Genomic DNA, 18658 nt, shown 5'->3' with positions numbered 1-18658 from the left:
AGGGTTAGAGCTTATGTTGCACGGTTTGACTGAAGCCAAGGGCTGGCTTGGCATGGGCTGAGGAAGTGGTGTGGGATGCCACATCTGGGTTGTTTGCCAAAAATGAGGAAACTACTTGAGTTTGATTTCTTAGCTGCTATAGATGGAGCAATCAAGGATGGAGCTGCCAAGATTGAAGTTGTTGAAGATAAAGTGAGCGCGAAGTAGCTGCTGCCCCCTAACCATTTGTTGCTTAGCTGGTTTTCAAGTGTAGGATCTTTTGAGCTATATGGCCTTCTCGCACTGGAGATCTTACCCAGATGGGTGTCGAGGAATTAGTTTACCCTCTCGCACTGGTGAGTTTACCCATATGGGTGTCGGGGAAGTGGTTTACCCTATCGCACTGGAGAGCATACCCATATGGGTGTTAGAGAATTGGTTGACGCTCTCGCACTGCAGAGTAATTAGTTTAACCTCTCGCATTGGAGAGCTGACCCATATGAGTGTTGGGGAATTGGTTTACCCTCTCACATTGGAGAGCAATTATTTTAACCTCTCACACTGGAGAACAAATCCATATGGGTGTCTGGGAATTGATTTACCCTCTCGCACTAGAGAGAAATTAATTTATCATCTCGCAGTGGAGAACAGACCCAAATGGGTGTCGGGGAATTGGTTTACTCTCTGCACTGGAGAGCAATTAGTTTAACCTCTCGCACTGAGAGCAGACCCATATGGATGTCCGGGAATTGGTTTACCTTCTCGCACTGGAAAGTAATTAGTTTAACCTCTCACACTGAGAGCAGATCCATATGGGTGTCCGGGAATTGGTTTACCCTCTCGCTGAAGAGTAATTAGTTTATCTTCTCACATTGGAGAGTAGACCCAAATGGGTGTCATGGAATTGGTTTACCTTCTCGCACTGGAAAGCAAATAGTTTACCCTCTCACACTAGAGAGCAATTAGTTTACCCTATCGCGCCCAGATGGGTGTCAGGGGATTGGTTTACCCTTTCGCATTGGAAAGCATAGAAATCGTTATTATGAGTGGAGTTGAGGAAAGCTAGGTTGGACAACTAAAATAATTATCAACTTACGAGGTCTTGTTTAGTGATCTGCTTGAGACTTCGAATTGCTTGTGGAGCTTGTGTAAGGGTTTCAGTGGGAAATGCATCGAACTGATCTCAAACTTTCTTCAAGTATTATGTTGTCGTTAGATGTTTCCTCGTGTGCCCATTTGAGTCTTGATTGGTGATCAGTTGAGAATCTGAATGGATTGCAAGCTTCTTTACTACTAAGTCTTTCGCAAACAGGGGCTGCTAATAAAGCCTTGTCCTCTGTTCTTTCATTGGATGCTTTGAAGTTTGGAGTGCTATAAGCTTGGTCGGCGCAAGCCACAGGGCAAGATCGGCATGGCTCAAAGCCATGGTGAAAGATTGCCACAATTAGAAGCCATGGTGACAGATCAAGGGCTGCCAGGAACCCATACGCACTGCTGTGAGCGTGGAGTTAAGGCTGGATTGGGCCAGGTTATGCGCAGCAAGGGGAATTAGACCACTAGATCCATGATGCTCGGCTACTGGTGATGTGCTGCTTTAGTATTGAATCGTTTGGAGTGTTGAGAACAAAGCCTGCCCTAAGTTTTTGGTTGTTGGGCTGGTGTGTCCTTCTGGTACTTGTTTGCCTTTAGAGCGCCATTCAGCTAAGCTGTTGCGTTTGTCAGAACAGAACTATTCTTTGTATTTGACAACCTATGTAGGATAGTTCCGTTTACTCGATCTTGTCAACGAAATGTGACTTGTTTATATTGGTCATGTCTTGTTGGAGCACTTTGTGAGTAGCTTTATTTCTTCATGAATTTTCCTTTGTTGGGATTGCGGAGCTCTCAGCTGTACCCAGTCATGACCTGCTGGTCTAGGTTGTTCTTCCATGTGTTCGGCTCGTATATACTGCAGCTGCAGTGCTTGTGGTACGTTCTTAACAGGCGAGCAAATTTCTCATAAGTTGTCAGTTGAGCTTGAGCAACATTGTGTGTCTACTTTTCTCTATCGTTCGTGCTATCTACTTCAATATAAGGTGGAGGATGCTCCTTGCGTACCGAGCCATGAATGAACACTTCCCTTGGAAGGTTGCCCTTGTTAATTATCAGAGTGTGGCCCTAACTGTGAATGTATGCTCGTCTGTGGGCCTAACCGTGATTGTATGTTCATCCGCGTGCTAAGACGATAGTATACGCTATCTCAAGGGTGATGCAAGAATTACTTGACACTCAAATTAAACCCTCGTTTGACAATTGTAGTAGAATGGATAAGTGAGGGATCGTTCTAGACCGGGGATTAGGAGGGCTTGCTAAAACCTTCTAAATTGACTTAAAAACATAAAAACTAAATTAAAATACTCTTAACAAGACTACTATGACTCAGAATGGCTTTGAAAAACTCAAATTGTCTAAAACAATCAAATTGACTCAAATAGAAGCTAGAACTTGATTTAGACGAATTTGCAATTGTTTATCACTCCAAAAGCTTTAAAGATACACAAATAAAACAAATACGAATGATTAAGACTTTAACAAAATAGGGGGGGGAATTGTGGTTGGACGATATTAAATTAAAAAGACAGAATATAATTGAAGGCAAAATGTAAATATGAATGTGATAAAAATATGGATGATGGAATAGCTAAGGGGTTCTTCTCCACACATGTTACACTTGCAATACAAGATTGATTTTCGGTTGGTCTTTCGATAAATTATGAAACTCAATGCTCCAAGTTAATTAGGTCCGCTTAAATTAACTTTCAAATTTCCCTAAATTCATTGGATTGAATGGAATACGCATTACAACCAAATTATTCTTAATCAAAGTCCCTAACTATGGAATACGCATGATAGAGACATTCAACAAAGATCATTAAGTTCAATGAAAATTATAAGTGTTGACGAGGCACTCGTTACTATGGAATACGCATGAAACTTATGCCAAGAATTCGTTTAACGCGATTGTTTATAAGCAACCTCCACTACTTGTGAATATAAGTTCATAACGATTAGGTGAAACTCACTTATATTCTAGCGTCATATTCATGCATGAAAATTAAGCTTGCAATCTTAATGAACATACATAAATAATTTATCAATCAAACAGTTAAACGAATTGAATCCACAACTTATGAAATACCAACCAAAAGTAATCAATTCATATTGCAAATATAAACATAGTTTCGAATCACCCCCTAGCTAAAGGGGGTTTAGTTCCTCATAACTTTGAAATCAAAGAAACACCTAAACATTCCAACAACTCAAACGTGAATTGTATGAACGTTTAGGCACTCTTCTCTTCCCTTCTCATACGTACAAAACAAAGAGAATTAAATTTAAACTTTGAAATCAAAGAAACACCTAAACATTCCAACAACTCAAACTTGAATTGTATGAACGTTTAAGCACTCTTTTCTTCCTCGTTGTTGTAGCACAAGGTCTAAGGTGAGCTTTGGGGATTATGTGAAGTGTTTTGGAGGGATGGGAAGTGGTTGGATAGTGGCTGCAATGAAGGAGAAAAACTGCACAGAAAATGGAAGTGTTTGTAACTGAAAATGTGTATGGAAGAGTGAATGAATTTTGAGGAGTGTTGGATGCTTATTTATAGGTGAAATGGGGGAACAAAAGAGGGAATATTGCAGCTAGGAGGGGATGAATGATTATGGGTGCATGTGTTTGGAATAATGAAGGGGGAATGTATGTAATAAAACAACTAGGAAAAGTTATGGAAAGTTGGAAATGGGAGTGGGAACTCACGGCATTGTTGGGTTGTTTATGGGAGAATAAATGTATGATAATGGCTAAATAATTAAAGGGAATGAATGGGAGTGACACTAGGTTGGTTATGCATGTGAATGCAAGGAGGAAAGCTGAAAATGCAAGGGAAGCTCACGGCACAATGTTGTTTTGCTTCTTGAAATGCATGTGAATGCATTTGAGTGTAATATGAAAAGAATGACTAATTAATGTATGTAGGGTTGATATGCATGTGAATTAGGTTGGAAAGAGGTGGAAGTGGAATGTTATGCAATGATAATGTCTTGTAAAGATGCTAATAAATAATGCATGTAGGGTTAGCTAGGTTGGCTTTGTTTGGGTGCATGTATGTTAATGGTGGTTTTGCATGTGAATTGATGGATTGTTTTTGATGGAATGGATGGTTCTTTGCATGGCTATAAGGGATAGAATAAGAGAGAATGGGCTAGGCCCTTTGTTTTATGTCCAAAGTGAAAATAAGGCCTTCAAATTCGTCCAAACTTTGGCTCCATGGATAAGCTATCCAATCCATGCCCAAAAATGCTCCAAATGGCCTCAAAATGCACTTTCTTGCTCCCTAAGCCCTTAGAACCTGAAAACACACAAAAGAAGCATAAAGAACTAAAATAACTAAAGAAACATAACGTAAATGTACGAGAACAAGCCATTTAAGTCGCATGAATATGCTCCTATCAAATACCCCCACACTTAGCTTTTGCTAGTCCTCGAGCAAAACAGAATAAAAACAAATAAACAAAACGACACTAAACACGTAAAACACATCCTAAACCTTCCAACAACCGTCTTAGGGATTTCCAATGCACATGACATGTTAAAAATCATCATTCTCACAGATTTTTAGTCATCTTCACACTTAAGTACATTCTTAATCATAGTCACCATATACTAGTTCACAATTAAGCATTTAAAACCATGTTTTGAATGTAGTAACATGCCTTAGAGAATTTGCTCAATTCCTTACAAGATATGTACTCGATTTTCACTCAGAATTTCTAACTACACACCCTAATCTAGTCATATGTGAGAAGATTGATGTAAACATGAAAACGAACACTCACATATATGTATCATAAAGAGAGCAATTTCTGGAGTTAATAAGCATGTTTAGGTATGATCTCATGAATGGAATGCTACTACTTAGAATGAGAACCAGTGATTCCATAAGCTCATATCAATTTCAAACTCCGCAAATTGAAACACATAACACTCAAGATAGAAGTTGAGGGAGGTAACGGGGCTAAGGGTAATGGTTTAACAAAGAAAGGTAGAGTACACAAACGTTCTTAAAGCAATAGTGAGCAAAGTATTGAATTAGGCACTTAGAATTCCCTTTAGAACGCAGAAGTTAACTTTGAACACCCAAGGGGAAGTCACAACACTTAGGGCCATATTCAAACTTTTTGGGCCCTTTCATCAACAATCACACTTGTGAGTCCATTCTCACTTATTTTCACTCTTTTTCTTTTCTTTTCTTTTTTATTTTTTTTTATTTTTTTATTTTTTTATTTTTATTTTTATTTTTTTTCTTTTTCCCGTGCCTCCTTTAAGACTTAGGCACATACATACACACAAAAATCCCTTCCCCCACACTTATTTTCTGCAACATATTAATAAAAAGGAATTCAATTAAGTCATGCTCACTATCCTTTAAGAACAAGGGTATAGGAAAGTCCTACTCTAGGCTAGGTAAGGGGTGATGTGGGTTAACAAAGAATAAAGGCTAAACGAGGCTCAACGGGGTTAAAACTTACAATAAATACGAAATATGGGAAGTAAGGCTATTTGGTTATGGTGGCAACTACACAACTTCATCTTGATATATGTTATGCAATTCAATGTCATGCTTTGAATGAAACGGATATAAGTTCTAGCATTTAGTTCTATCATGATACAATTGCATTCTAAGTAGTAACCAAGCAAGGAATAATGAGATCATGCAACAACTTTAGAAAACAAAGAATCACAGAAAATAACTCTCCAAAGAAGGTAATGGCTCGAGTCTCACAGGGTTGTAGCGTTTGTTTGAGTTCCTTCCTTCAAGCATGTTACAAAAACGAATTTTTCTTTTATGATTGCATGTGAAGTCATATATTATAACCATAACTAAGCATAAACCAAGAGTAAATCAAACTTTTCTCTATGTTTATAACTCTTTCTAACCGTCATGCAATTATAAACCAAATCCTTAACATTGTGTTGGAAGGTATCCTAAGACACAAACTCACAAAAACGACTCAAAACACTCTTTTTAGGCTTTTCAAAACAATTTTTCAAATTTTTATGTGCTTTTCGGAGTTATAAAACAACACACACTAAAATAGTTTTAAAACAGTGAGAAACAACATGTGAAGTGATAGGTGATAAAATCCAACGAATTTGCATCAAATATACTTAGTTACCCCCCCACACTTAAATCAAACATTGTCCTCAATGTTTTAAGCATAGATTCACACAAAGCATAAGTAAATACACAAAAAGCACTTAAACATACTAAACATGGCAAAATGTAATTAACAAAGAGAAGAGTTTAGGGACGCAAATCTGGTTATGGAGTGTAAATTCCATCTTCTCTTTGTTGATTGCAATGAGGCTTGATCTTGATGATCCACAGGCTTACTCTCGAACTGGTTTCCGCCCATCATTGATTTTCCTTTGTGCTACTGGGCTGGAGGATTCTTTTGGTCTTCCCCGAAGGTCTGAGCTTATCCCTTTTGTCTGTTTCTTTGTTCAATCTGTGCAGGAGTGGTCCCTTCTCTGGAAGTGTATCAACCGTTGAAGATGACTACTCGAGAGCAACGCTAGGTAAGCAATCAGGAATAGGTTCCAGGCAGTTGGCTCCAGATCGGAAGACTGACTCCAAGTGCCGGCTGATTGCTTCTTTCACTTTGCCATGCGAGTAAGAACAAGGACAAAGAAAAAGACAGGGAGAGAGCATGATATGAGATACTTTTGCTTTTGACCTTGATGATATGAGATACCTTTGCTTTTGAAGAAGCGGTGAAGGAATCAGCGCATGTATTTCCTCCTGGGTCATATGTACTCCAGGTATCTGGTATCATCTTTGGGGAAGAAGAAAATTTTGAGTAATTCAAAAGGCTTTGCTGGGAGTGCGCCCTCAGAGGTGAGAGAGAGTTGGGCATTTTTCTTCAGGTTTACCCTGCCATAAAAGACGAAGGTCGACATATATAGAGATAATATCAAGTGGTGGTACTTTTTACCTTCGTCGACAAACGTTTTGATCCCGCAAATCCGGCTTTTTGAAATAATGGCGCCTCTTCGATCTCTGAACACGCCTCTTCGATTTCTGAGCAGGCGCCCCTTCGAGTGCTGAACGACACGTGGTAGTGCAGATGCGGCTCCTTTTGACAAAGCTGCACGCGTCTTCTGAAAAGCTGAGAAAGTGTCGCCGAACTTTGCGCTTGTCGGCTAAAGACGTGTAATTGAGATGATGGCCTCCACGTGTTATCAGCTTTGTCAGATATCTTTTGACAAAGCTGAACGCGTTTTCTGAAAAACCGCGAAAGCGTCGTCGAAATTTGCGGAGGAAAATCCGGATCTCTGAATCGGTGGACGCGTCGCCATGGCTTTTTATGGAGCTATCGATCACCCCAACAAATACACTCTGAAGAAATCCCATTCTTGAAAAATCGACTCCGGCCCTTTGAGAATTAACTCCAACCACCCCTTCTTTCTGAACACTTTTGAAAAATGGCAAACTCATCGAACCTTAGCTTGGAATTGAGCCTTAGCAGTGATACGGGCGCGCCGCGTCAAGGTAACGTATGGCGCCCTTCTTTCTTTTCTTCTAACGGTCCTCTCACAGGTGAAGACTCCGTGATGCAGGACGCCACAACAGCTACAATAGTAGCTAGGAACCTCCTCACTCCGAAAGATAGTAGGCTGCTGTCAGGACGGTCCGATGAGCTGGCCGTTCAAGAGTCCCTCGCACTTAGTGTTCAGTGTGCGAGTTCTGTGTCCAACATGGGCCAATGCCTGCTTGCCCGCTCCCGTCAGGTGGAATCATTGATGGCAGAAGTGGAAAGTCTCAAGCAGGAGATCCAGCAGCTGAAGTATGAGAATAGAAGTTTGCACGTGCTTGCAAACAACTATTCGACGGGCATGAAGAGGAAGCTTGATGAGCTGCAAGAGTCTGAAGGTCGGATTCACAGTGACCGTCAAAGGTTCTCGTCTTTCCTCCAGAGGCAACTTTTTCCTGGCTCATCCAGCGCTTGGCCAAGTATTGAGGCCTGGAATGCTCTATCTTCGATGCCTTCTGCTTCTATGCCTTCTGTTCCAACGCCTTCTGTTCCTACGCCTTCCGCTCCGATGCCTTCTGCTCCTACGCCTTCCGCTTCAAGAGTAAAGCCACGTAGTGGGGCCTCAAGCAAACACCCTTTGTGAAGCACCATCTTTCTTTGTTTAGCAGTGCCTATCAATAAATCAAACATTTTCTCAATGTTACAATCATAGACTCACATAATTAATAAACAAACAAACAATAACAACTAAACAACCTAAGTAGCGCTAAGACACAAACAAACACCAAAATGACTCAAATGACTCTAAAAACACATATTTTTGGGTTTTTCAAAAGATCTTTTTTTTTTTTATTTTTTTTTATTTTTTTTTTTTTTTATCAAATTTTCGAAGTTTTATACCAAGACACTATAAAACACTCTAAAAACGCTTAAAACAGCAAGAAACAACATTCTAAGTGATAGGTGAATAAATCCCACGAAATTCATGCAAATACAAATTGTTTACCCCCCCACACTTAAATCAAACCTTGTCCTCAATGTTTTAAGCAGAAAGTCACAACAGAGCAAGCAAATAAACAAATACGAGAAAGAAAGCAAAGTAAGGCAGTAAAGAAAAAGAAAGGAATAAAAATAAGTCTCTTAAAGGGGTTTTCCAAGTTCTTCTCTATTCGGATGCATGGGTTGCCTCCCAAGTAGCGCTTTCTTTTACGTCTTGCAGCCGGACGGTACCTCCGTTTAAGCTTGACTAGGTTCCACGGCATGGAGGGGTACCTCCTCCACGACATGCTCCTCAAACATCTCGTAATAGGGCTTCAATCGATGCCCATTCACTTTGAATTCTTGCTGCGTCCTTGAACTTTTGATTTGCACTGCACCATGAGGGAAAACATTAGTAACAACAAACGGGCCAATCCATTTAGAACGCAACTTACCAGGAAACAACCGTAGGCGAGAGTTGAAAAGTAACACTTTCTGCCCAACTGTGAAGGTCTTGGTTCGAATCATTTTATCATGGAATGCTTTGGTCTTGGTTTTGTACATCCGGGCATTCTCATAGGCTTCATTCCGAATCTCCTCAAGTTCATTCAATTGGAGCTTCCTATGAACTCCCGCTGCATCTATGTCCATGTTGAAAATCTTCACGGCCCAATGTGCCTTGTGCTCTAACTCTACGGGCAAATGACATGGCTTACCATAGACGAGCCGAAAAGGTGACATCCCAATGGGTGTTTTGTATGCCGTACGATATGCCCACAGTGCATCATCTAAACGTAAGCTCCAATCCCTCCTTGTTGGTCCAACGGTCTTCTCCAAAATTTGTTTGATTTCTCGGTTAGACACCTCGGCTTGGCCATTTGTTTGAGGATGGTAAGGTGTGGAGACCTTATGGTTGACATGGTACTTTCTTAGCAACGCCTCAATGGTCCGATTGCAAAAGTGAGACCCTCCATCACTTATGATTACTCTCGGCATTCCAAACCTAGCAAAAATGTTAGTTTTCACGAAATCTGCAACCACCTTAGAATCGTTAGTACGGGTGGCTTTTGCTTCCACCCATTTAGAAACATAATCAACGGCTAGCAAGATATAAGTGAAACCATAAGATGGAGGGAAAGGGCCCATGAAATCAATGCCCCAAACATCAAAAATTTCAACATTAAAGACAGGGGTTTGCGGCATTTGGTCCTTGGTACCTATGTTACCCATTCGTTGGCAACGATCACAAGACATACAAAAGGTTCTAGCATCCCTAAATATAGTCGGCCAATAAAAACCACACTCTAAAACCTTGAGGGCAGTGCGTTGTGTGCCAAAATGACCACCACATGCATATGTGTGACAAAAGCTTAGAATTGAGTGAAATTCAGAATCATGCACACATCTACGTACAATTTGATCTGAGCAATACTTCCACAAATAAGGGTCATCCCAAACATAGAAACGTGCATCATTTTTAAGCTTATCACGTTGGTGCTTGTTTAGTTCATTTGGAATTTGTTTAGCCACCAAGTAATTCACTAAATCTGCATACCATGGTTCACTTACCTCAATGGAAAGCAGCTGCTCATCGGGAAAAGTTTCAGGGATAGGTACGGCATGTTCATGCTCCTCGTGGATCATTCGGCTTAAATGGTCAGCCACTACATTCTCGCTTCCTTTCTTATCCCGGATTTCAATATCAAATTCTTGAAGAAGAAGAATCCAACGGATAAGCCTCGGCTTTGCTTCCTTTTTCGTGAGCAAGTACCTCAAAGCTGCATGATCAGAATAAACGATTACTTTAGTACCAATTAAATATGAACGGAATTTATCTAAAGCAAAAACCACAGCTAGAAGTTCTTTTTCCGTCGTGGAGTAGTTCAATTGGGCATCATTGAGAGTCCGAGAGGCATAGTATATGACATGCGGCCGCTTGTCTCTTCTTTGTCCTAGAACAGCTCCTAATGCATAGTCGGATGCATCGCACATGAGCTCGAACGGAAGGCTCCAATCTGGAGGTACAATAATGGGGGCCGAGACTAGCTTCTCCTTGAGTTGGTTAAATGCCGAATTACACTCTCCATCAAACTTGAATGGCACATCTTTTTGAAGCAATCGGCAAAGAGGGTTGGACATCTTGGAGAAGTCCTTGATAAAACGCCTATAGAACCCTGCATGGCCAAGAAACGAACGTACCTCTCTAACCGAAGTAGGAGAGGGTAAGTGACGTACAAGGTCTATTTTTGATTTATCTACTTCAATTCCTTTTTCTGAAACAATATGTCCTAAAACTATACCTTGTTTCACCATAAAGTGACATTTCTCCCAATTCAAGACAAGGTTAGTTTCAACACATCGTTTCAAAATTAAGGTCAGATTATCCAAGCAATTATCAAATGAACTCCCAAATACACTGAAATCATCCATGAAAACCTCAATGATCTTTTCAACAAAATCGGAAAATATACTTACCATACACCTTTGGAAAGTGGCCGGTGCGTTGCATAAGCCAAATGGCATGCGACGATAAGCAAATGTTCCAAAGGGACATGTGAATGTGGTCTTCTCTTGATCATCCGGGGCTATCACAATTTGGTTATATCCAGAGTATCCATCAAGAAAACAGTAAAAGGCATGACCGGCTAACCTTTCGAGCATCTGGTCGATGAATGGCAAAGGAAAGTGATCTTTCCTAGTCATGGCATTTAGCTTCCGGTAATCGATACATACTCGCCATCCAGTCTGAATGCGTGTAGGCACGAGCTCATTCTCATCATTCTTGATAACAGTTACTCCGGACTTCTTGGGAACGACTTGAACTGGAGAGACCCAACGGCTATCGGAGATAGGGTAGATCACTCCGCAATCCAAAAGCTTGATTATTTCCTTCTTCACCACTTCCATCATCGGAGGGTTGAGACGGCGTTGAGCCTCTCGGGATGGCTTAGTCCCCTCCTCAAGAAGTATACGGTGCATGCATGTGGTAGGGCTTATTCCTTTAATGTCGGCCAAAGTCCACCCTATGGCCGTTTTGTGCTCTCGCAGCACCCTCTCAAGCTTCTCCTCCTCCATTGCCGTGAGACTTGATGAAATGATGACGGGCAATGTTTCGCCTTTTCCCAAAAACACATACTTCAAATGGTCCGGCAACGGCTTAAGTTCAAGCGATGGTGCCTGAACAACAGAAGGTAGCATCTTAGTGGAAACTGAATTTGAAAGTGAGAGTGGAACCTTACCATATTGTTGTGGTAATGACTCAAGGGCTGCCACAACCTCAATTATTTCTTCACTAGAACCCATTGCAAAGAATTCCTCCTCCTTGCCGTGGCCTTGCATTGGCCCAAATCCTTCATTTTTGCGCTCTATGGCCTTAGTGATGGTTGTTTCCAGGGCGTCCTCATTCAATTCTTCAAGGTATACCTGCGCCAAAGAATCGATAACATCAATGGAAAAACAAGAATGGTCATCAACGGGATATCTCATAGTTTCAGAAATATTAAAATCAATCACTTCCCCATCGAATTCCATTGTCAAGGTGCCTTTGTATACATCAATCTTCGTTCGGGCCGTCTTCATGAATGGCCTACCAAGGAGAATCGGCAAAGATGTAGAATGGGCTGAATCCTCCATGTCTAGGACGTAGAAATCAGCCGGAAAAATTAAATGGTTCACCTGCACAAGCACATCTTCCAAAACTCCTTTTGGATACGCGTTAGAACGATCGGCCAATTGTATAATTACACCATCTTGTTTTAATTCACCCAAATTCATAGATGCATAAATCGAATAAGGCATGACATTTATGGATGCACCTAAATCAAGCATGGCATGTTCAAAACGATTATGTCCAATCACACAAGGAATCGTGAAACTACCGGGGTCTTTGCACTTGGTAGGCAGTTTACGTTGCAAAACAGCGGACACATTCTCGCTTACCTTCACTACCTCTTTGTTTGCCCTTCTTCTCTTTGTATTGCATAGGTCCTTGAGGAATTTAGCATACTTTGGAACCTGTTTGATTGCATCGAGAAGTGGTATGTTCACTTGCACCTTCCGGAACGTTTCAAGAATGTCCTTCTCGCTTTCTTCCTTTTTTTCTTGCATGAACCTACGAGGAAAAGGTACATTGGGCAGATTAGGACGTGAAGTACATGAATTTGAACTTAAATTACCTGATTTGGCCGAGTTAGGGTGATCTGCCTCAGGTTGTGTCTTCTCTTCATCTACTTTCTGGGCAGATGTGGGATTGTTTGGCTCGGTCCCAACTTCTTTTCCACCCCTTAGGGTGATGGCCTTGGCGGATTCGAATCCTCCCTTTGGATTGACTGTGGTTGAGCTAGGAAGCTTTCCTTGCTCTCTAATCTGTCCAAGGAACTCAGAAATCTGCCCTATTTGTTTCTTCATATCCATCATCTCCTTCTCGTTATTTTCTATCCGGTTGTTTTGATTTTGCAACCCCTGCGAAATAGAGGTTAGTAATTGCATAGCTTGATTACTTTCCAAAGACGTACCTGAATGAGATGATGCCGAAGGTTGTTGGGATTGTTGGGGTGCATACGGCTTGGAATAAAAACCAGGGGGGTTTGGCCTAAATCCTCCTTGTTGGGCAGCTTGTTGTGGCTCCCTCCATTTGAAGTTTGGATGGTCCCTCCATCCGGCATTGTAAGTGTTCGAGTATGGGTTGTTTTGATTTTGTCCTTGGAAACCAATTGCATTGGCAGATTCCCACCCACCATTCTCGATTAGTTGAGGGCACTTGTCGGATGGATGCCCTTGAATTGAGCACACGCCACAGACTTGGTGTTCTTGTGCTTTTGGACCAATCACAACCTGAGAAACAAGAGAAGTAAGATTAGCAAGTTGTGATTGAATTTCAGAAATAACACTCACCTCATTTACACTTTGTTGCCGTGGGGCTTCCCTTTGGCCCACTCCTTCATATTGTTGAGCGTTGAGCGCTCGGTTGGCTATGAGAACCTTGGCATCCCTTGGTGTTTTGTCCACCAATGCTCCTCCCGCTGATGCATCAAGCATTTGACGTTCGATAGGAAGGAGGCCCTCATAGAAATATTGAAGGAGAAGTTCCTCCTTCATTTGATGTTGAGGACATGAAGCTACAAGGCCCTTGAAGCGCTCATAATAAGCCGGGAATGTCTCACCATGATTCTGTTGAATACCACTAATTTTCTTCCGTAGGAGAATCACTCTCGAAGTAGGGAAAAATTTCTCCAAGAAAGCACGCTTCATACTCTCCCACGAAGTCACAGTTCCCGGGGCTAGTTCGTAGAGCCAATCTTTGGCCTTGTCCATAAGTGAAAATGGAAAGGCCTTCATCTTCAATATACTCCCATCCACATTGACGGGGGTCATGCTCGAACAAACCACCTCGAACTCCTTCAAGTGTTTGTTGGGGTCTTCCATAGACAAGCCATGGAACTTCGGAATATGGTGTAACAAACTGGATTTGAGTTCAAATTCATCGGTCTTGCCTTGGGCAGCCGTGGGGTATTGGATACAAAGAGGCAATGCATTATCCAGACCCGAGGCCGAAAGCTCCTTGATGGTTCTATTATCTGCTGCCATGGCTTGTTCTTCTTCAAAAATCTGATCCGTGGGCTTTTCTTCTACACCTACTTCGTCTTCTTCAAGCCCAGGTTGTGGTGGAGGTTGTGGTGGCTCTTGTTGACTTCTCGTTCTCCTCAAAGTGCGTTCAAAATCACCGTCAAAGTCGGAGATGTTCTCTATAATAGGCCGAGAGCTACGAGTCATACACAGTACCTAAAAAAAAAACAAGGAAACAAACAAACTAAGAATTTGAAATAAGAATGCACGAAAAACAAAATATAAAAATAAAGACAAAGGATTAGCAAAGTTGCTAATCCCCGGCAACGGCGCCAAAATTTGATGCAAGAATTACTTGACACTCAAATTAAACCCTCGTTTGACAATTGTAGTAGAATGGATAAGTGAGGGATCGTTCTAGACCGGGGATTAGGAGGGCTTGCTAAAACCTTCTAAATTGACTTAAAAACATAAAAACTAAATTAAAATACTCTTAACAAGACTACTATGACTCAGAATGGCTTTGAAAAACTCAAATTGTCTAAAACAATCAAATTGACTCAAATAGAAGCTAGAACTTGATTTAGACGAATTTGCAATTGTTTATCACTCCAAAAGCTTTAAAGATACACAAATAAAACAAATACGAATGATTAAGACTTTAACAAAATAGGGGGGGGAATTGTGGTTGGACGATATTAAATTAAAAAGACAGAATATAATTGAAGGCAAAATGTAAATATGAATGTGATAAAAATATGGATGATGGAATAGCTAAGGGGTTCTTCTCCACACATGTTACACTTGCAATACAAGATTGATTTTCGGTTGGTCTTTCGATAAATTATGAAACTCAATGCTCCAAGTTAATTAGGTCCGCTTAAATTAACTTTCAAATTTCCCTAAATTCATTGGATTGAATGGAATACGCATTACAACCAAATTATTCTTAATCAAAGTCCCTAACTATGGAATACGCATGATAGAGACATTCAACAAAGATCATTAAGTTCAATGAAAATTATAAGTGTTGACGAGGCACTCGTTACTATGGAATACGCATGAAACTTATGCCAAGAATTCGTTTAACGCGATTGTTTATAAGCAACCTCCACTACTTGTGAATATAAGTTCATAACGATTAGGTGAAACTCACTTATATTCTAGCGTCATATTCATGCATGAAAATTAAGCTTGCAATCTTAATGAACATACATAAATAATTTATCAATCAAACAGTTAAACGAATTGAATCCACAACTTATGAAATACCAACCAAAAGTAATCAATTCATATTGCAAATATAAACATAGTTTCGAATCACCCCCTAGCTAAAGGGGGTTTAGTTCCTCATAACTTTGAAATCAAAGAAACACCTAAACATTCCAACAACTCAAACGTGAATTGTATGAACGTTTAGGCACTCTTCTCTTCCCTTCTCATACGTACAAAACAAAGAGAATTAAATTTAAACTTTGAAATCAAAGAAACACCTAAACATTCCAACAACTCAAACTTGAATTGTATGAACGTTTAAGCACTCTTTTCTTCCTCGTTGTTGTAGCACAAGGTCTAAGGTGAGCTTTGGGGATTATGTGAAGTGTTTTGGAGGGATGGGAAGTGGTTGGATAGTGGCTGCAATGAAGGAGAAAAACTGCACAGAAAATGGAAGTGTTTGTAACTGAAAATGTGTATGGAAGAGTGAATGAATTTTGAGGAGTGTTGGATGCTTATTTATAGGTGAAATGGGGGAACAAAAGAGGGAATATTGCAGCTAGGAGGGGATGAATGATTATGGGTGCATGTGTTTGGAATAATGAAGGGGGAATGTATGTAATAAAACAACTAGGAAAAGTTATGGAAAGTTGGAAATGGGAGTGGGAACTCACGGCATTGTTGGGTTGTTTATGGGAGAATAAATGTATGATAATGGCTAAATAATTAAAGGGAATGAATAGGAGTGACACTAGGTTGGTTATGCATGTGAATGCAAGGAGGAAAGCTGAAAATGCAAGGGAAGCTCACGGCACAATGTTGTTTTGCTTCTTGAAATGCATGTGAATGCATTTGAGTGTAATATGAAAAGAATGACTAATTAATGTATGTAGGGTTGATATGCATGTGAATTAGGTTGGAAAGAGGTGGAAGTGGAATGTTATGCAATGATAATGTCTTGTAAAGATGCTAATAAATAATGCATGTAGGGTTAGCTAGGTTGGCTTTGTTTGGGTGCATGTATGTTAATGGTGGTTTTGCATGTGAATTGATGGATTGTTTTTGATGGAATGGATGGTTCTTTGCATGGCTATAAGGGATAGAATAAGAGAGAATGGGCTAGGCCCTTTGTTTTATGTCCAAAGTGAAAATAAGGCCTTCAAATTCGTCCAAACTTTGGCTCCATGGATAAGCTATCCAATCCATGCCCAAAAATGCTCCAAATGGCCTCAAAATGCACTTTCTTGCTCCCTAAGCCCTTAGAACCTGAAAACACACAAAAGAAGCATAAAGAACTAAAATAACTAAAGAAACATAACGTAAATGTACGAGAACAAGCCATTTAAGTCGCATGAATATGCTCCTATCAAAGGGCCCAGTTGGGAGTGTACACTACCAGAAGGTTTGGTTTGTGATTGGTTAAGTGGCTGTTTGTGGGGACACTGCTAGAGAGGTTCATCGTCCACCCTTGTCCTACTTCGGGACACCTCGTCTAAGGCAAGCTGCATCTTAGTACGCTACAAGAGATGATTCACCAAGGTAGTCTATTGCGCAAAGGCGTTTGTCAACTCTATAACTTGTCGAGAGAAGTGTTGTTCGCCATGTGGGGTGAAAGAGTTTAGACGGTATGTGTTTCCTTGAGTAATAAAAGTGTAATGGACTCCAGGTGCGAGATTTGAGTTGGGAAATGTTAAATCTGTGAAGAAATAAGGTGAAAATACCCCTAGTTCAATTGACAGTCCATAAATCTAAAGCCAAGACAGTTGAATCGGTCTTGGAGGGCCACAAAAGTGGATTAGGCCTCGGATTGGGCTACGAGAGCGAGTCGAATTACAGGAGCAGGTTGGGTCGCTGGCGTGGATTGCCCCACGTGTGGTGCGCTTAGGCGCTAAGCCTGGGCTCTGCTTGGGAGTGCACTGGCCTTGGGCCCATAAGCGTTGGGCTGCTTCTCTTGCCGTAGCTACTTAGGCTTGCATGGTTGATGTAGTCACTCCGGCCGACTAGGGTTTGGCTTGCCTCGGCTACCTTGCAGTATGGGCTGCAGATTGGGCTTGCACTACTGGGGTAGCAGCTTAGGCTGCTTCTAGTGCCTGGGCTTGCTGCTGTAAAGTGGCGTGGGCATAGGATGGTGGCTGCCTTGCTACCCCTGCTCACGGTAGGTTTGCTGCCATGGATCTGGCCCACTCCCCATTGCCACGGTGGTCCTTGTAACTGCCATAGTAGTGGTGCTCCTTGGTGGCAAAGTTGCTCCTCTTGCCATCGTATTGAGCCTTGTGGATCGTCGTGGTGGGGCTACGTCTCGTCTTCCATCATTCGATCCGGATCTTTGAACTTAGGAAGTTTCGTTCATCGTGGTTTTCGACTTTCCCATCATTGTATTTTTCCCTTTTCAACGAATTAAAAAATTGTAGGAATAAGAAAGTATGAAAAATTTATGAATGAATGAGAAATTAGAAACTTTGAATGCGAGAGTCTTCTTTGAGCATGTGAATCAAACTCTCAATGAAAGAACCAATTTACGGATGAAAATGCACCTGTAAAACGATTAACACCTTAGGTCTAGGCCAAGAGCCTCATGCGCCCACCATTAATGGGGAGGCTTTGGCCGAAGAACCTCCAATGCCAAAGTTAGAATTTGAGAGAGAAAGTGTTTCGAGAAATTTGGAGAATTCTAGAAGAGAATTGGACTTAGTTTTTGGAGAAAATTAGTGGCTATGTATAGGGGTGTGGCCATCCCTATTAGGAGAATTGGGACCAGCCACATTTGGTTGATTTGTGGGATTGATTGTAAAATAATATCTTGAATTAGTTTGGCAATTAATCAATTAATTAGGAAATTAATCAATTGCTTTTAGCAATTAATCCTAATTTGAAAAGGATGATTGGGAGCTACCTTGTGGGTGAGCATTTGATGAGGAATGATGAGAGAGTTTAAAAGAATACCATTTTGATCACCTTTGACCTCCATCGAGCTGTTATTGTTCATTGCATGCGCGTGGGAATCCCAGTGTGCCTCAAGGGTAATTTTGTCTTCTTCACCCAAAAGTCCACATGTCGCCTATGTGATTTTCTTGATTATTTTTGGCTCCACAGTAATTGTTGATGTCGGGGGGTTGGGGGAGGGGGGAGGAGTTTCAATCCCAAAAATTTTGAATTGATGCCGGTTCCATTTTCGATTAGTGACGGGTCATTTATGACCCAGTTTTCCACTAAACTCATTTTGATGGATTGGTTTTTAGCCATTTAGATTTTATCCAATGGCTCACATTAGGTCCGCACACACGGTCTGCAAAGTGCAGTTTGCATGTTAGAAATCGTGATATTTTTTTATCAAACTTGTTTTACTT

The sequence above is a fragment of a genome, unplaced genomic scaffold, assembly GCF_019419815.1.
Source record: "Pyrus x bretschneideri cultivar Hongxiangsu unplaced genomic scaffold, Pyrus_bretschneideri_v1 Contig283, whole genome shotgun sequence".
In the NCBI taxonomy this organism is placed as follows: Eukaryota; Viridiplantae; Streptophyta; class Magnoliopsida; order Rosales; family Rosaceae; genus Pyrus; species Pyrus x bretschneideri.
This window is presented reverse-complemented; position numbering follows the sequence as displayed.